The sequence below is a fragment of the Microtus pennsylvanicus genome, chromosome 1 (assembly GCF_037038515.1).
Source record: "Microtus pennsylvanicus isolate mMicPen1 chromosome 1, mMicPen1.hap1, whole genome shotgun sequence".
NCBI lineage: Eukaryota > Metazoa > Chordata > Mammalia > Rodentia > Cricetidae > Microtus > Microtus pennsylvanicus.
The window spans coordinates 148322564-148343472 of record NC_134579.1 but is presented as its reverse complement, the minus strand read 5'-3'; the positions used below and the strand labels follow the sequence as shown (position 1 = coordinate 148343472).

Here is a 20909-nt window from a genome sequence, read left to right as displayed (position 1 = left end):
AAAGAACAGAAACAAACCAAAGATAAAAACAAATAAGAAGGTGAACCCAAAGAAAAACATATAGTTACCCTCCTGGATATGGAAAGTAGACAAGATTGCCGGGCAAAAAATTGGGATCTTGGGGGTGGGGTGGGATGGGGGTAAGGGGAGATGGGGAGAGAAAAGTGAGAAGGGGAGGATGGGGGGAACTTGGGGAAATGGGATGGTTGGGATTAAGGAAGGATGGATATGGGAGCAGGGAAGCATATATCGTAATTAAGGGAGCCATCTTAGGGTTGGCAAGAGACTTGAACCTAGAGGGGCTCTCAGGTGCCCAAGGCGATGTCCCCAGTTAGTTCCTTGGGCAGCTGAGGATAGGGAACCTGAAATGGCCCTATCCTATAGCCACACTGATGAATATCTTGCATATCACCATAGAACCTTCATCTGGCGATGGATGGAAAAAGAGACAGAGACCCACAATGAAGCACGGGAATGAGCTCCCAGGTCCCAATGAGGAGCAGAAGGAGGGAGAACATGAGCAAGGAAGTCAGAACCGTGAGGGGTGCACCTACCCACTGAGACAGTGGGGCTGATCTATTGGGAGCTCGTCAAGGCCAGTTGGACTGGGACTGAAAAAGCATAGGATAAAACCAGACTCTCTGAACATGGCTGACAATGAGGGCTGATGAGAAGCCAAGGACAATGGCACTGGGTTTTGATCCTACTTCATGTTCTGGGTTTGTTGGAGCCTAGCCAGTTTAGATCCTCATCTTCCTAGACCTAGATGGAGGGGGGAGGACCTTGGACTTTCCACAGGGCTGGGAACCCTGACTGTTCTTCGGACTGGAGAGGGAGGGAGAGGAGTGGGGAGAGAGGGGAGGAGTGAGAGGAGGGGCAGGGAAATGGGAGGCTGGGAGGAGGCGGAAATTTTTTTTCAATGAAATATTAAGAGAAAACACAGCATCGACATGCAATGTGATTCTTAAGTATTTGTGAGTATGTGAGCAGACTAACCTACAAGTTACTCCTTTTCCAAACCAAGATAGAAAAGGAAAGAAAAAGAGAGAATGAAGACTGCCTTATATCTGGAGACACATTTTATAATTCCTCCATAGACTACAGTATTCACATCATGTGTATCAAACATGATGGTTTTTTCCAAAATAAAATACATGCCACTCTCTCTGCTTGGAGAGATGAGCCTGCTTAAACCTCGGGTGTTTTGTGAGTTGTGTACCAGACAGTTCCTGGGTGCCTCATTCTCATTCCTCTGCCTTTGGTGTGAGATTGTTTCCTGATAGCAGCATTTGAGATTCAAAAGTTTCTCTAAATCAGGAAATTTTTACAGGTTTGGAAGAGCAAAATGTAAGAACATAGGATCAACAGTCATGGGACAAAAATGCCTGTCTTCATATCCCTTTCAATGTGTTATCACTGTAACTATCATCACAGTGACGTAAAATGCTTAAATAGAATGTATTTTCCTTCCAGGGAAACATCAAGCATTGCATTAGAGATTAGAAATTGGAAGTAGACAAGATGGCTGGGCAGAAGTTGGGAGCATGGGGGTTGGGCTGAGGGGAAGGAGAAGGGGGAAGAGAGAAGGGAGAAAGGGAGGATTGGGGAGAGCTTGGGGGAATGGGATGGTTGAGATGGAGGAAGGGTCGATATGGGAGCAGGGAAGAAGATATCTTAACTAAGGGAGCCATTTTAGGGTTGGCAAGAGGCTTGGCTCTAGAGGGGTTCCCAAGTGTCTAAGGGGATATTCCCAGTTAGGTCCTTGGGCAGCAGAAGAGAGGGTGCCTGAACTGGTCTGTCCCATAGTCACATTGATGAATATCTTGAATATCACCATAGAACCTTCATCCAGAGATAAATGGAGATAGAGACAGAGACTCACATTGGAGCACTGAACTGAGCTCCCAAGGTCCAAATGAGGAGCACAAGGAGGGAGAACATGAGCAAGGAAGTCAGGACCACTAGGGGTGTGTCCACCCACTGAGATGATGTGACAAATCTAATGGGAGCTCACCAAGGCCAGCTGGACTGGGACTGATGGAGCATGTGATCAAACCAGACTCTCTGAATGTTACTAACAATGAGGGCTGACTGAGAAGCCAATGATAATGGCACTGGGATTTGATTCTACTGCATGTACTGGATTTTTGGGAGCCTATTCTATATGGATGCACTCCTTCCTAGACCTGGATGGAGGGGGAGGCCTTGGACTTCCCACAGGGCAGGGTACCCTGACTTCTCTTAGGACTGGAGAGGAAGGGGGAGGGGGAATAAGAGTTGTAGGGAGAGGGGGAGTGAAATGGGAGCAGGGGAGGAGATGGAAATTTTTAATAAATAAAAAATAAAATATAAAATTATCTTGTAAATTATATGGATCTATTGGTGTCCCTTCAATAAAAATATAATGTGCTATGCTTAAAAAAAAAGAAATGCTTATGCGATTCAATTATCCATAAAACTGTCTTTCCTACCTTGGTCTTCTTGGGTCTGTAGGCTTTGATAAGACTGTTGAATTGCCACAAATCAGACTGAACTCTGTCCTTCCTCACCAAGGATTGACAATAAAAAAATCAGAGATCAACAAATCAGTTAAAGAACGTCAATAAATCCAAGAAGAAACAAATGTTTGAAGGAAAACAATAAGACAGTTCAAGAAAGAAAAGTAATAAAAATAATACCAACTAATGGAATTCAGGAAATGGAAATTATAGGTAAGCAAAGAGGAACCAAAGATGCAAGCATTGCCAACTGAAAACAAGAAATGGAAGAGAGGATCTTAGGCATTGAAGACACTACAGAAGAAAATAGATACAACATATTTTGTTTACAGAACATGTTAAATCTGTGTTTTTCAACACCTTTAGGGTTGGATGACTCTTTAATAAGTGTAGGCATATCAGATATCCTGCATATCAGTTATGTATGTTCCTGTGCATAAAAGTGGAAAAGTTACAATTCTGAAGACGCAATAAAAATAATTTTATAGTTGGGTCAGGGTCACCACAACATGAAGGCCTATAGTAAATGGTCATAGCATTATGAAGGTTGAGAATTCAAGAGGTTGAAGCAGATGGTTGCAAAGTACAATGCTAATAATGAGCCAAGTCCTAACCCTGTCTAAACAAAGCACCAGCTATGTTTGTAAAGAACTACAAGTAGCAACATAAAAAGGTTTTTAAATACACTGGAAAATTTCCTCTTAATTATTATATAATTAATTAACCTATCTTAAAACTTAAGAATGTGTCTACTTAGGCTTTGAAGCATAAGTCTTTTAATAAACATGAGGGGTCGGCAAGAAGAAACAGAATAGGATTTTACAACCTGAAAAATGTGGACTCTAAAGGGAAATCTCTGGGTTTGTAAGAAATCATATTTGCAAAGAGTATAGAGAATGGGGGCTCTCCACCAGACAGGGAGCAACCTTCACATAGAAGGAAGTGCCTCTTTTTACGCAGGAACATCTTTTTAATGTCATACTTCAAAACTACACAGAGAAACCGGGTGCCCCACCCCATCTATTTCTTTACTCTATGTTTCCAGTGTCTTGGTATAAAAGGAAAAATATTCAACTGATGTGGAGTGTAACACAATTGTGTGTCCTGTGCAGAATGGCTCTGACTATCTTCTGATTGTGATCAGACTCTGAGCATCTGCTGCGGCCTGCGCAGCCTGGATAGCCAAGACTGGCAGGGGGGTGCCAGGATTGAGACACAGAGGCTTCTTTTCAGGTGGAAGAACAGCAAGCTTTATTTTGCCCAGCACCTTTTATACCTCTACTCCTTCTATGGAGACCCACTGGCCAGGAAGAACACAAACATCCTTGTCAATTACAGCCACAAGGAAGTTCTGCTCTCAGTAAGGGGGAGTGAGGGCAGCTGGATCACAACAGCATCCAACTTAATAATTACTATTCTCCGACATCTTTCCTAATAGACCAATTCTTTTCATAGCAAATGTGTGTCCTTAATACCATCTACTTGAAAGGCTAAGATTTACTTTCAAATTATATTCTCTTAATATTATTTTGGGGTAAAAATAAGAACAATTACACAAACAAATTTACCAAAGCATTTAGGAAGAGTGAAGAGGAGCCTTTCTCACGAATCCTTGGAGGGCTCAGTGTATTCCAGGAAGAAGCATGGTTGACACCCAGGTTCAGTCCTAAGCAATGCCCTAGTCAGTGTTGGAGAAAATATGAACATGAAACACTGTGTTACCCATGGTGGTTTAGTGAGTCAATCCAAATTACAAAAACATCAACAACTACATATACACATGCAGGCAAACATTCATATTGTGAAAGAAAAGTCAAACACTGCCAACAGTTTCCAAAAGAAAAAAATAATCCTGTTTGTCAAGATGTCTTTATAACAGTGGAAAACAGCAAAACAAGTGGTGATATTCTAGAATAATCAGCTTCTCCTGGCAACAAGAACTGCACACAGCATAGATTCCATAAATAGTAATTTTAAAGATGCTGGAGAGGCATAAGGCAGATATCAGGATATCTCCAATGCCATCATTTAAGCATTTCTACGTGGACACTTCCTTACCTGTTTAGTACCAGTTTACTGTAGTAGGGAACTAACAGTGACTCCGAGTCCACGGATCTATGCCCATTACCTCCATCTTCACAGAATTCATTTTCTCTCACCTCCTTTACCTGATTCTGCAAGCTAACTTCCTCCCCTTCTTACCGTCATTGTGGAATCGCTTATTAGTAAACATTTGCCATTTTGGTATCTATCTGTGGATAATAATACAGTACACTGCCTTCATCCCTAGTCATTTCCACCATCTCTTTATTTACTTGCTAGAATTTGGAGCACATTTTAAAAACCTTAAAGGGGCCAGACAAATGGTTCATCTCAGAACACCTTTGACCCTCAATGTGAGAATGTGAATTCCATCTGAGAGATCCTCAAGGGGAAAACAGAAAATCAATTTCCAAACAGTGAACTAGGGAAGGAAAACCTCCATGAGCTTCTGGTCTTTGTTTCTTCCAAGAGAAACACACTGTCCTCTCGCATGAGCTACATTCCTCAATTTTAATAAAGATTCAATAGATGGGAAGATATTTCAGTGGATAAAGGTGCTTAATACAGAAATCCAATGTCCTGAGTTTGAACCTAAAGAACAGAGTTAAAACTCAGATCCAAAGGTTGGACAGATGGCTATATCAAGAAATTCTTTCAACAGCTCTATTGAATGGAATGCAGTTTGGAGGGGAGGTAAGATGTAGGAAAGAGAAAGTAAGATAGGAAGATAGCTAGGTAAATTGAAGGAAAAACAAATTAAGGAAGGAAGGGAAGAAAGAAAGGAGAGAGAGAGAGTGAGAAAGAGAATAAACAAAATTGATTCAAGAACATACAGGGTCAGAGAAAGAAATGCTGGTATTGGATTTGGAAGCGGGAAGCTCAGTGGGCTTTTGAATAAAATTTAAGCTATTTCCTCCTCTGGGAAATGGAGATCGTCCCAATTCTCTCAAACCAATGTAAATCTTGTTCCCTTAATATACTGCTACCAAGCCTCTTCTTTTCATGCTTCTATCTTCTTTTATCAGCCTCTCTCTCTTTTTCTCTCTCTCTCTCTCCCTCCATCCCCATCACCTACACCCTTTCTCTGCCTCTTTTTGCATGTCTCTTTCTAAATTTTAGGTGTTGGTTTGGTTTGGTGTTTCCAAGATAGGGTTTCTCTTTGTAGTTTTGGATGTCCTAGAACTAACTCTGTAGTAAAGGGTCACCTACAATTACTGAGACATGCCTGCCTCTGTCTCCAAGTGCTGGTTTTAAAGGGATGCAACACCATCATATTTCCATAGATGTCTGTTTTCCATAGAAGCACTATTTGTAATAGCCAGAACCTGGAAACAACCTAGGTGCCCCTCAATGGAAGGATGGAAAAAGGAAGTGTGGCACATAAACACATTGGTAAAAAAAAAAAAGACATCTTGAATTTTGCATGCAGTAGATGGAAATAGAAAACACTATACTGAGTGAGATAACCCAGACCCCAAAAGATGAATATGATATGTACCCACTCATAAGTGGATTCTACCCATAAGCAAAGGACATTGAGCCTACAGTTCATGATCCTATAGAAGCTAAACAATAAGGTGAACCCAAAGAAAAAAAATAGAGAGAGATCCTCCTAGAAATTGGAAGCACAAAATCGCTGGGCAAAAGTTGGGAGCATGGGGGTGGGGTGGGGTGGGGTGAGGGAAAGGGGAGAAGAGAAGAGAAAAGGGAGAAGGGGAGGATTGGGGAAAGCTTTGGGGAGTGGGATGGTTGAGACAGAAGAATGGTGGATATGAAAGCAGGGAAGAAGATATCTTAATTAAGGGAGCCATTTTAGGGTTGGCAAGAGGCTTGGCTCTAGAGGGGTTCCCAGGTGTCCAGGGAGATGTCCCCATCTAGGTCCTTGGGCAGCAGAGGAGAGGGTGCCTGAACTGGCCTTCTCCCATAGCCACACTGATGAATATCTTGCATATCACTATAGAACCTTCATCTAGCGATAAATGGAGATAGAGACAGAGACCCACGTTGGAGCACTGGACTGAGATCCCAAGATCCAGATGAAGAGCAAAAGGAGGGAGAACATGAGCAAGGAAGTCAGGACCTCGAGGGGTGTGTCTACCCACAGAGACTGTGGGACTGATCTAATCTGAGGTCACCAAGGCCATCTGGACTGGGACTGAAAAAGCACGTGATCAAACCGGACTCTCTGAATGTGGCTTACAATGAGGGCAGACTGAGAAGAAAATGATAATGGCATTGGGACTGCATGTACTGGCTTTCTATGATCCTAGTCTGTTTGGATGCACTCCTTCCTAGACCTGGATGGAAGGGGAGGGCCTTGGACTTCCCACAGGGCAGGGTACCCTGCCCTCTCTTAGGACTGAAGGGGGAGCAGGAGGAAAAGTGGGAGGGGGGAATGGGAGTAAGGGAGGAGGTAGAAATTTTTAATGGTATTATTTACAAAGCAAAAAAAATGGTTAAGAGACAGATTTGAAGAACAATTTAAAAATAGGAAGAAAACAAAAAAAAGTTTTTAGAAGAAAGATTGATTTGGATTCTTCATTCCTCTTTACTGATATCACTAGGAATCACACCCAGGCCTCACAAAGGCCACAAAACTAAATGAACTACATCCCCTACGTATCATACTAGATAGCCTACATATTGAAGTATTTTATTCTCTTCATACATTGTATACTTCTGTTTTAATATTTGTTATATAGAAATGGGTGATAAAGAATATTGCTACAGTAATTAAAATTGTTTTGTATTTGATAGGATAATAGGCTGGCTTTTGACTGGGAAAACTGAATTTTTTAGAAGCTTGAAGATTAAGAGTTAGAAATTGAATAAATTACAAATAAGGAGCAAATGCACAATAGAAGGTTGTTTATTTCTTGGTATTTTAGCTATCTCGAGATATGATACATAGTTTAACAATTCTGTTTCTAATCTTTACTAAATACACCCCCAAATTGGTGTTTCTATGTCTTCACTTGTTTTCTGTAAGAACAGACAGATACAGTGCTCTTGTCATATGAATAGATATGCATGTCTCCATCTGGAAATTATGAAGAGGTATGTTTGTCTGTCTCTGTTCTTCTTGTCTTGTTGCTGTCTAGAGTTTCACAAGCTGTCATATATATTCCAAATGTCAGGATTGCTGTGAATAAGTGAATTCCAAACCAAAGCAATAGCGTCAAAACTCCACCACATTATACTCTATCTAACATGCTTCTAACTTTCCTTACATACAAAAATACATTCTCATCGTGTCACCCTAAATTCTACACTAGTAACCTGTGAAGCAAAGCCAGTAATGTATTTATTGACTCTCATCACTGTAGCTCTGTACCATACAACATTGAAAGAAGTTCTCAGTTATTAATAATGTTGCTATTATCTTGTAAATGAGAAACAAATGTAAACTAAAAACCTTCCTCATGTTAGCATCTATAAGTGTGCAGTTCAGCTATATAAAATATGATTCTATTTTTCTGCAGCTGATCTCCAGAATATTTGCATCACAAACCCAAACTTTGTGCCCATGAGACCAACATCCATCTCCTTCTATTTGTAACCCTGCTAACCATCATTCTATTGTCTTTTGTACTTTAATTATTCAGTGGTTGTTGAGGACGGCATGTGCACCATAGCCTGCACACGTGTGTGGAGGTTAGAAGGTATACTTTGGGTGCTGAAATTTTCCTTCCACACTTTACTGCTCTCTCATCATAGGGCTTGGCGGGAAGTGCTATGCGGGCTTTCTGGGTATCATCATTTCAGTTTCTTTGTATTTGGAGTTGAAAACCGCAGGTTCAACAGCCATTAGGAATCATACTGCAGTAGACCTGGTCATAGCCCTCAATAGAGGGTCTATGGTATCTATCCTTGTAGCATGTATCAACTTTCACATTATAAGATAAATGCTGTACACACTGTGTTGTCTTCAAGTGTTTGTTTCTTGATGGACTTGTGGAATGATCGCATGTTTCAGAGATTTTAAATGATTCTACTTTTGAAGTGACTAGGGATATTATTCAAAACCCTAATTTTAATTTCTCACTTTTATTTTGCTCTTCCTAAGAAATGGAATTGCTAGAAATTATAATAATTCTTGTTTAATGTAAAATAACATTTTACATACAAATGGCATGTACACCATGAGAACTTCTTGCATACAGATATCTATACTAACAAGATAATTAATGACATATCAGAATTGTCTTAGAAAATGCATTGCTTTTAGGAAGGAAATGATTGTGATCTAAAATATATTCTATGAAGTACGTGTGTGTGTGTGTGTGTGTGTGTGTGTGTGTAGTCCATGTTTTTTGAGAAACACTGAAAGGACACAACAAGACTGCTTTCCTCAAATGATTTTTTGACTAAAATGACAACACTGCCACTTTATCACTAAGAATGAAATATTACAATATTGTCTTACAACTTGATGAACTGATTTTTTAAATTCATATATAAAAAAAACAAGACTGTGACTCAGTATTAGAGTACTGATATTTTATTAGGAGATGCTTAGTTTGATCCCCTGTACTTCCAATATTATAAAACTTCTGTAGGAGAGAAATATCATAAGAATGACCATGGGAATTTTAAGTATTGAGTGTACAGTTGTAACATTGCATTGACTATGACTACTGTCATTAAATAGCAAAATTTACTATGAAACCAGAATACTTACTTGCTTTAGCTTTATAAAAATTTTAATAAGCTTACATTGTGATGTCATCAAACTAATTCATTTCTTATTCTCCTCTTCTAATTTTCTTCTCCTCACCCCTGACTCCCTCCCACCCTTCCACATATCTGCTACAATCCTTTTCACTTTTCCCAGCACAGTTGTCCTATTGCCCTCCCCTTGATTCCCCAATACATATTTACCCTCATCTGTGGATCTCCTGTCTGGTTTCATAGCCCATAACCACCTTATCTCGACACTTTCAATACATTTCCACATTGTGGTCAATATCTCTGTTTGAGAAAGAACATGCAATATTTTCCCCTTAAGTCTATATCACTTTGCTAATTTTTAAAGACTGTGTAATTTCTGAAAACTTCGTTTTCCTTTCCTGATGAATAAAATTCCACTGTGATTTAAGACCATGGGTTTTTAATCTGCAGATGAACATCTAACATGGACATCATTTCCCTGCTATCATGAAGAATGCAGCAGACTACATGGATGTTCAAGCATTTCTGTGGTAGGGCATAAATCCTTTGGTTGTATGCTCAGACATTACAGAGATGTGTTATATTGTAATTCTATTTTAATGTTATGAGAAATCTTTGTATTTATTTCTATAATAAATATAGTACTTTACCTTCCTATAAGTATAGAATAACAATCAATTTATCTACATCTTAATCAATATTTGTTGTTTATTTTCTTAATGTTAATCATTCTTAGGGGTGAAGTAGAGTCTCAAAGTATTTGTAATTTGCATTTTAAAGGTAAATATGTTTAACACTTTTAAAAATCATTATTGCCCCTGTATGGTTTTTCTTTAAAGAAGTATGTTTTCATTTCATTAACTGTTTTGTTGACTGGAAGATACATGAAGAGTATGTGTAGTCTTTATTTTCCTTTGTACATTCTAGTTTTCGAGCTCCTTAGTGAAGTACAGAAGTCAAAGATTTTCTCATAATAAGAGATTGTTCCTGTAATGCCATGCTTTAAATCTCAGTGTATTTCCTTGGCTCTTAGTCTTGTTGCCCCTCAATACATCTTATATTACTAACATTTTCCTCAGAGAGTTTTAGCATTTCAACTCTATAGTAATTCAACATCTATTTTGGTTAAAGTGAGTGTATAGAGACATAAACCCTTGCTTTCATGTGAATGTCCATTTTGAACAATGTCATTCAGCACCATTCCGTCTGTTCACCTTGTCACCCAAACATCATCAAAGAAGTGACTGTCTTCCTTAGTTTCTTCAGGAGAACTGCTGAGACTCAGCTGGGCAATGGCAGGGAATGTCAGTTTCCTCTTTTATCTTTCCTACTCAATACTGTTCATTGCCCATGTGGGATTGTTTCTTCTAATCTCTGATCCTAGTACAGCATTTGCCATAGAGAATAACAAGAGTTGATGATCCAACATGAAGGAGACTCAGTAACAGTACCGTTGAGGTTGGTAGTGATTTTTATTCAATTTTGTTGGAAAATAACGTTACTAATTTATACAACTTCCCCGTCATACTTTCCTGCAGATTCTGCACAAGGGTTCTTTTGCTCCACGTGTTCAGTAGCTTTAACTCCTGCTTTTATGTTGCTTAATTTCTTTCAATTAATACCTGTTTACACATTATGTGATGATCTCTCACTGAAACTTTAATTGCATTCTCTCACTGTATTCCCTTAATTACTGGTGACTTTGAGACTCAGTTTGGATGTATTTTGAATATTTCTGAATTGATTTAGGAATTTTAACAAAGTGTGGGATCCATCTCTGATTTGTTTTATCATTTAAGTTTTCGTAGTTTAGTTTTAATTATTATTTTGAGAGCTTAATTAGTGATTCATTCCTAGCCTCTACTAGTGACTCACAATTGTCTCCCAGTGCAGCCTTAGGAGCTGCCGTCACTCTGGCCCTCACATTCACAAGCAAGCTCCCAAACACACAATCAAAGAAACACAAGAAAAATCTTAAAATAATATATTGTGAAATAGCCAGACTATATAATTACTCACTCTAAATGTGAATTTCAAATATTTTCTCCTGTTTCTCTTAATGAATTCTGAAGTCAATTTGATATGAACTTCATAAGTAATGGTATGTCCTAAAGCGCTTTTCTTGAAAACATACAAAAATCAATGTGTTTAGTCAAATCAATTGATGGAGGAAGGTCATTGGCTAATAAAGGAACTGCCTTGGCCCATTTCATTGATTAGAAGATAGGTGGGAGGAGTAAACAGAACAAAACGCTGGGAGGAAAAGGAAGTGAGGTCAGACTCCACAGCTCTCCTCTCGGGAGCAGACGCCTCAGAGAGAGATGCCATGCCCAGCTCCCAGGCAGACACACGCGATGAAGCTCCGACCTAGAATCTTCCCGGTAAGACCGGTGCTCACAGATTATTAGAGATGGGTTGATCGGTATATCAGAATTAGCCAGTAAGGGCCAGAGCTAAAGGGCCAAGCAGTGTTTAAAAGAATACAGTGTCCGTGTAATTATTATGGGGCAAAAGCTAGCCGGGCAGGCGGCTGGGGTTTTGGGAACGCAGCCCCGCTGCCATCCTTATTACTACAATCAATGAAGACATATATCATCCCAAACTTTCACTCTTTCTTTCATTCATTCGTTTTTCTTGCTTATCATGGGTTTGTCTGTGTGTATCACTGACTCTGTGGAACTCCCTTTGTAGAACAGATTGTTGGGGACCAAGAAGCCCCCCTACCTAAAAAGTACTGCCAATCTTCCTCATCCCCTCTGCAAGAACAGCCTGCTGCAAAAAAAGCTTGCTGCACAATCAGCTATGAAATAGTTCTTGGGACGGTTTGGCCGCAGGATGTTCCAAGAAGATATTACAAATACAACTGTTGTCTTTTTGGGCCATCTTGTGGTCAAGACGTTTTACGAAAACAACTACTTCCCCCTTGGCCTAGGGCGCAATAGTTTCCATTCCCCTCTAACCCTACCCCTCCCTGCCAGAACCACTCTATAAGAATAAACCCCTGCTTGCAATAAACGGAACCTAGACGCATCTCAGACTGACTCTGTCGTTCTTTACACACGCTTGGTTCCCTTTCTCTCTCCCCCCATTCCTACCCAGGTGATCCCGAACTCGAGGCCCACGAATTACATGGCCTGTTGGACGGGTCAACAGATTAGCTGCAAATTCATAGATTGTCTGTCCCTGTCTCCTGAGTCCTAAAATTAAAGGTTCCACTACCATGTCCCAGGAAACATTAAACTTTCAGAAACATATTATTTTCTAATGAGAGAGCAGAAATTATACCCTTTTATTTTAAAAAAAACATTTTTTAAGACTGAAGGTGGTGGCAAAATCTTTTATCCCAGCATTTAAGAGGCAGATGCAGGAGCATCTCTGTCAGTTATAGTTCAACCTGGTCTCCTGGGTGAGTTCCAAGACATGTTCTGAAACTACACAGAGAAATCCGATCTCCAAAATACAGTAAAATTACTTTAAACCCTTCTTTTTCAGTGATTTAGCTATATAAATACAATAGAGTGATGAGTATTTTAATTAAGCTTACTTTATAAAGTGATGTACATGATCTATTGAACCTAATAAATTTATTTACGTATTATTTTTTATTAAAAATTTCCACCTCCTCCTCTTCTCCCATTTCCCTCTCCATCCCCCGAATATCCCTTCCCCTCCCTCTCCAAGCCAAAGGGCAGTCAGGGTTCCCTGCCCTGTGGGAAGTCCAAGGCCCTCCCCACTCCATCCAGGTCTAGAAAGATGAGCATCCAAACAGACTAGGCTCCCACAAAGCCAGTACATGCAGTAGAAACAAAACCCAGTGCCATTATCATTGGCTTCTCAGTCAGCCCTCATTCTCAGCCATGTTCAGAGAGTCCGGTTTGATCACATGCTTCATCAGTCCCAGTCTATCTGGCCTTGGTGAGCTCCCATTTGATCATCCCCACCGTCTCAGTGGGCGGGGGCACCCCTCGTGGTCCTGACTTCCTTGTTCATGTTCTCCCTCCTTGTGCTCCTCATTTGGACCTTGGGAGCTCAGTCCAGTGCTCCAATGTGGGTCTCTGTCTCTATCTCCATCCATCGCTGGATGAAGGTTCGATGGTGATATGCAAGATATTCATCAGTGTGGCTATAGTATAGGGCCAGTTCAGGCACCCTCTCCTCAGCTGCCCAAGGAACAAGCTGGGGACATATCCTTGGACACCTGGGAACCCCTCTAGAGCCAAGCCTCTTGCCAACCCTAAAATGGCTCCCTTAATTAAGATATATACTTCCCTGCTCCCATATCCACCCTTCCTCCATCCCAACCCTCCCATTTCCCCAAGCTCTCCCCATCCTCCCCTTCTCACTTCTCTCTCCCAATCTCTCCTTACCCCCACCCAACCTCCACCCTTAAGCTCCCAATTTTTGCTTAGCAATCTTGTCTACTTCCAATATTCAGGAGGATAACTATATGTTTTACTTTGAATTTAGCTTCTTATTTAGCTTCTCTAGGATCACAAATTATAGGTTGAACGTCCTTTATTTATGGCTAGAATCCACTTATGAGTGAGTACCTACCATATTCATCTTTTCAGGTCTGGGTTACCTCACTCAGGATAGTGTTTTCTATTTCCATCCTTTTGCATGCAAAATTCAAGGTATCATTGTTTTTTACCGCTGTGTAGTACTCTAATGTGTATATATTCCACACTTTCTTTATCCATTTTTCCATTCTTTTTATTGTATTTAATGACAGTGTTTCTCTGCAGCTTTGGAGCCTGTCCTGGAACTAGCTCTTGTAGACCAGGTTGACCTCAAACTCAAACAAATGCACCTGCCTCGGCCTCTCAAGTGCTGGGATTAAAAGCATGCACCACCACTGCCCAGTCAAATTTATTTACTTTTTAGTTGGAATGAAAATAACTTCTGACAACTTGATGATAACAATTTTCTCTTCTCCCAGACTTCAGTGGAAATGCTTATAAATTCGGCAATACTATTTTATTATGTCATTTGATATTAACAAAGCATTTAATACCCAAACATCTAATCATAGAGACTTGAATTTTGCCAACTCCTTGTAGATCGTCATAGAAGTCATTCCACAGAAAATGGCACACTTTTTGTTTAAGGAGTTCCTGGATGATATTGGATGTAAAATGGTAATATATTTACTGAGAAAAGAGCAGGCTGTCCCTGTATGCCATGGGTCTATTGAGTAGCTTCCAAGCAATCACAATCAGCCTGAGTAACTCCAGGTGGATCAAGTTTAAATACAGAGACTGTTGTTACTAATGAGTCCTGGCCTTCAGCTGGACATTGGGATTAATAAATCCTGGCCTTCAGCTGTTCTTCCCTCCTAGAACCTTCTAATTAAAGTTACTAGAAGCTGTGCCTAGCTTAGAGGATCAGAGGATGGGATTTTCACCTGTTGGCAATTGACTACAGTGTATTTAAGCCTACATGGTGCTAATAAAGAAGGGCTTTTGGTATCAGTGTTAAAAGGTCTGCATGTCAGTCTGTCTCTGCATCTGTTTCTCAACCTCCAGCCCCTTTCCCAAAGCTCATGAACTGGGGTCTAGCGCATAGAGACTAGTGCATGTTGGGACTAATGAGTCCTGGCCTTCTTCAGCTGGATGTTAGGACTATTAAAGCTGAAGGCCAGGACACATTAGTCCCAACAAAAGACATGTTTGTCTGTCCCTCCTGCTGACTCAGTTGGCTTGTACCCATGCTTTTAAATATCTTGGCTCCAGCAAGAATGTCAGATCCCATTTCTGACAAAAATGTCACTAGCTGGTTGAGCTATGGATACTCCTCAGGGTTTGTGTCCAGTAATGTGACATCTCTGTGTATATGTTCTTACTGTGCTTCACTGATGGCCTGTGACTGTGTCTCATGGCCTGCTCAAGTGTCTCCAATGGTGAGTGCCCTCCCCTTCTTACCGTCATTGTGGAATCACTTATTGGTAAACATTTGCCCTTTTGGAAGCTCATCACCATAATTCACATGGCTTAGGGGTAAACATCCTTAGAAACATTGCTGAAAACAACAGATTGTTCTTGTTTTTGTTCCTGTTTTCAACCAACCACAAGAGTGCAGAACAGATCAAGTGGGAGTGTGAAGGCCTGTCCTCTATGGACCCAAAACTTTTCCTGTTGCAGTCATGAGGTAAACATCTCCCAGAGTGTTTGCAGATCCTGCTTTGTACAGGAGCCATTGTCACTTGGGGGGAAGTTGAGCTGAGCAGTTGGGGACTTAGAAATGTCATCTCCAGACTTCACGGGAAGAATCCTGGGTTGAAAAAAAGCTCTGCACTTCCTAGTTCAAGGTCATTTGCTAGTGACTGGGGTTTAAAGGATTCTCTGATCTGTGAAGACATTCTGGTCTGGATTCTCCGAAAGACTAAGCTATGGCAGTTCAGTATCTGGATTGTGACTTGAAGGTCTGTTTAAACAGATGTGTAAGAGCTATAAATTAAAAAAAGAAGCGACATAATTAAAATCAAAAATCAACTGAGAGTTCTCTCAAAGATAGTTTCCTGGAGTAAACACTTCATAGTAGTATTTACTTCCATAGAACAGAGCAAAAAGTAGATTTAAAGGAGAACAATATATGACTCAGTTGGGAGAGAATTCCTGTGGTGAGGAGCATAAGACCTACCATCATATTACAGCAGGATGTGCTGTAGCTCAAGGTTTTGTGTTTCTCCTGCAAAATGGGAAGTTCTGCTGTAACTGATCCTCAAGTTTGACATTTCACCCTCTTCTCCCATTCTAAAATGCCATAGAACAATCCTCCCACGGGAAGAAAAAAATAAAACAATTAAAAGTCAATGGCCAGAAGCATTAAATTCACAGGGCAACAAAGACATATGCGTGAACATAAACATTGCTCATTCCCACTCTTGAGTAGTCTTTAGAATTTACAATGTCAAAGCCTTGATCAGAGAAGTTATCCAAAAGACTACACTCCACCATTGATGATAAAAGACCCGGATAAATCCAGACCCTTCTAGCAGAAAATAGAGCCAAAAATCTAGCAAGAAAAATAGAGCCAAAAGTCTAGCAGGGAGAGAAGACCAAAAATCTAGGTTAGCCACTTCAGTGACTCTGTTCCAGGAACTAGCTGACTATAAAATTAGATTATAATCTTGAGAATAATCTTGAGAAATGGGGAGTTACCTCCTTGTGATTATCACTGGTATTTTCGGAATTTTCCAATGATCACTGGCATTTTCGGAATTTTCCAATGATGCCCTCCCTACCCCCTTTGGGTTGTGGTTTCTTCTCCTAAATACCCCCTCTCCCAGCTACTCAAGGTCGAACTATTGTACCCCTGCGTGGGAAATGAGTTTCAGCCTCAGTGCGCTGCTTCCTGTCAATAAACCTCGTGTGATTGCAGCAAGGATGGTCTCTTGTGAATTCCTGGGGGGTCGTGTTACCCTGAGATTTGAATGAGAGTCTCCCCACTCCGGGAGTCTTTCAATATCTTCCTATAAATGTTTTTCAGATTCTTCTGAACCCCACAAAAGATTATACACACACACACACACACACACACACACACACACACACACACACATCTAATCTAGTACAAAGACAGTAATTCCCCAACTTGAACCCTTTCTCAGAATTTCAAGCTTCATTCCAGGAAGCACTAGGAAGTGGTGCAAACTTCAAAGTAGCCCAGGAGAGCCAAGGTCATCTATTCACATCATCACATAAATGATGCCTACCTAACCAGAGCAGCAAAAACAAGAGAGGAAATACAATAAGGGAAAGCCAGTTTTCCTACGGATTGAATCACGGATGGAATCCTGACTCAGCCCCAGCTCTATATCTCTAAGGCAATACAATCTCTTGATGCTTTCCTGAAAGAAGAACATATCCTAACCAAGCATTGTAAGTCATTGCAGTGAAAGGGGAGTGTACTCCTGAGAAAAATGTCAAGTCTGGCATTAATGTCCCATGACTTCTGATCCTGCGTTCTTACATATAGCTCATTTCAAACTTGTTAAATTTCCAGATGTCCAGAGTTTTGGATCCCAAATGCTGCAGGGATCCAAGATAAAACACTTGGCATTTGAGTAATACAGACAGCAGGAGGCACCCAGGACCTGTCTGGTGGACAACCCAGAAAAGACAGAGGCTTGACCAGGCTCATCTCTGAGAGTAGAGAGAGGGGCGTGTATTTTATTTTGGGAAAACGTGATGCTTGATAGACACAATACGAAGACAGTAATTAAAATGTATGGTCAAAAATAAGGAGGCTATTTTCTCTCTTCTTCTTTTCTAATTTTTGTTATCTGCTTGTTTTGTAAAATGGTGTCTTGTAGCCTAGTCTGCTAAAACACTCACTAAGTAGTTAGGAATGACCTTGCTGACAATCATCTGGCTTATACCTCCCCAGTGCCTGGGGCCCAGAACTGCCTCAGTACTTGATGCAACCATTTCTTTTTTTTTTTTTTTTTGGTTTTTTGTTTGTTTTGTTTTGTTTTTTTCCCTCTGGTTTTGTTTGGTTTTTTGAGACATTATAGCCCTAGCGGTCCTGGACTTCACTAAATTGACAAGGTTGGTTTTGCTTTTGACTTCTGGTTGCTGGGATTAAAGGTGTGTGCCATTATGAATGGATTGAAGGTGTGTGCCATTATGAATGGATGCCTCCAAGTATGATAACTGATAGGTTGAATTGTTTCCCCTGATGTTCATACCTTAAGGTCTTAACCCCAAAGTCTGTGTTCTCTTATCAAAAAAGTGCTGACCCTCAACTCAAAATTCAGAACCCTAAAAGCCATTACATGAAAGTTTGAATGTTGAAACTTCAAGTTCAGTTACCCTGGGAAAATAAAAAAAAAAATGTCACATGATAGGAAAAGAATTCGACATTTTGGGAATGGATTAGCAGATGGTAGAACCCTGATTTATATAAATTATAAAAATACATTATAAAATACATTATAAAAATACACGATTTGTCTGCATTGGTATTCAATCCTATTGATGATAGTGTGGATTTTTAATAAAGGAAGCCATGCTGGTCAAAAGAAGCATTCATATGAAAATACTTGTTTCCATGAGAATAAACACGCCACTCTGTGTCACTATTTATTTCCCACCCATGATTTCAAGAGACATATTTTAATGTTGTTTGGTTGGGGTTTGTTTTGGTTTTTTGTTTGTTTGTTTGTTTGATTTTTTGTCTGCTAAGACAGGGTTTCTCTGTATAAACCTGGATGCCCTGCTATTTATATTAGACCCTATTTTTGGTGCTGTTATTATTATTATCTGTTTATTTGTTTTTAATCTGTGGCTTTGAAAGACCTGGATAAATCCAGACCCCACCCCCACCCCCCAGCAGGAAAAAATAGATCCAAAAATCTAAGCAGGGAGGGAGAATCAGAAATCTAGGATTAGCCGGTTCAGTTTCAGGAACGAGCTGAAGATAAAGTTAGATTGTAATCTTGAGAATAATGTTGAGAAACAGGGAATTGCCCCCTTGTGATTATCATTGGTATTTTTGGAATTTTCTATGACGCTCTCCCTACCCCCTTTGGATTACTGGGCTGTGGTTTCTTCCCTTAAAAACCCCTTCTCCCAGTTACTCGGGGTCGAACTCCTCCCCTGCATGGGTTATGAGTCTCGGCCCCAGTGCACTGGTTCCTGTCCTGTCAAATAAACCTCGTGTGATTGCAGCAAGGATGGTCTCTCGTGAGCTACTGGGGCGGGGGGGGGGGGTCGTGTTATCCCGAGACTTGAGTGAGAGTCTCCCCACACTGGGGGTTCTTTCACTTACTCTGTAGACCTTGCTGGCCTCGAACTCTCAGAGAGCCACCTCTCTCTGCCTCTTGATTGCTGGGATTAAATGCTTGTTCCACCAAGGCCCAGCATCAGGAGACACAAATTAACCTAACACTTAGAATGCTTGAAGAAAGTCATGGGCCTTTAATTCATGTGCATGCCTTTAATCCCAGCACTGAGTAAAATAAGTAGGGGAATTTCTGTGAGTCTGAGCCCAGCCCCTACTGCATATTGACTTCCAGGACAACCAGAGCTACATTAAGAGAAAGTCTCTCAAAAAACAAACAAACAAAAAACAAAAAACCACAGACAAACGTAACAATGCCTGAAATAGAGAGAAAGGCAGCCCTAGAACCCCAGCACTGGGCATCTAGAAGCCATAGGCTTTGAGTGAGAGGTCATTCTCAACTTCTTACTGAGTCTATGAGTAGAGTAGGCTGCACAATAATATTTTGAACAAACAAAATAAAACCATTTTAATTCCTACAGAGGCCAGTCTTCACATCATGTCTATCAAACATCATGGTTTCCCAAAATGAAATACATTCCCCTCTCTCTGCAGACAGATGAGACTGGTTCAGCCTCTATCTTTTCTGTGTTTTATTTCAGACACTTTCTGGCTGCCTCCTGCCCTCTGTTTCATTTGACTGCCAAGGATTTGACCTTGTTTACTGCAGCATTAGGAATCCAAATAACCCCAGAAATCAAGGAATCTTGTCAGCTTTAGAATAAGCCATGTGTGAGAACACAATGTCAGAATTCAGGGGAGATAAAGGCCAACTTCAAGACCATCATTCTGTAAAGCTTTCCACCCACAGCACTCCTCCCTCACTCCTAGGCTCTGTCTATTTCTAAGTCTGGCCCTTCCCCCTCCCATGGTACTTGCTGACAGGCCAGCATGTAAGGTTCCACTGCTGACAGAAAAAAAGAAAGGGATATTTCTTTATGGTCTAAATGAAACTACAATCCTCTTTCATCTTCCTTTTAGAATACTGGATTCATGTCCTAATAACGTTTTAAGGCATAATAAAGCCATCATATTAGTCAGTGTTGAGCGTTCAACACTGGCATAGAGCTCATACCCATGGTGTCACAGTTCTCTTCAGTTATGTGGCGCTGAACAGCAGCAGTCACTTCTTCCCTGCTATTCATTAGCATAAACGGCAAAATACTTACTGTGCCTAAAAGGTTTTCAAAACTAACCGAAGCAAATTTTCATCATTAACTTGTTTGTCACAACAGGCTTATACAGAGTTCCAAGAGAAATAAAAGATACACACTTGCTGTTTATTCTGAATTTGTTACCTGTCTATTTTCTATTTGATTTTGTAGAAGCTTTTGGTTACATATGAAAATATTTTTGATAAAATGTTTTGTCTACTTCATGTTCTGGCTTTGAGGGAGCCTAGCCAGTTTGGATGCTCACCTTCCTAGACCTGGATGGAGGGGGGAGGACCTTGGACTTTCCACAGGGCAGGGAACCCTGACTGCTCTTCGTACTGGAGAGGGAGGGGGAGAAGAGTGGGGGAAGGAGAAGAAGAGTAGGAGGCGGGGGGGGTATATGGGAGGCTGGGAGGAGGCGGAAAAAAAGAATAAAGAGAATTATTGAAAAAAACATATTTTGGATTATTTAAGGCACTTTCAAAGTGAGTATGTAATTATGTAATATCCATATTTATTCATATCATTTTTCAATTATTTTATATGTATTCATTTATGCTTTGACAATTTTATATAGTATATTTTATTATATTCTTTGACATTTTCTAACTCCTCTCAGATCATCCCATACTCCACACACAACTTACTCCTTCTTAAGAAAAAGCAGCAGCAATGACAAACGGAAAAATATCAATAAATACATAGAGTCTGAAAAGTGTTGGCAAACTTTTCCTGGGCGTGAGGCCTGACCTTTAGTCTG

The 20909-nt window shown here is 40.4% G+C and overlaps 1 pseudogene; it reads left to right on the top strand.

Annotated features, from left to right (window-relative positions):
• The first annotated feature begins 14101 nt into the window (after positions 1-14101).
• The window catches only part of LOC142837303 (vomeronasal type-1 receptor 4-like), a 138535-nt pseudogene continuing 131727 nt past the window's right edge, over positions 14102-20909 (top strand).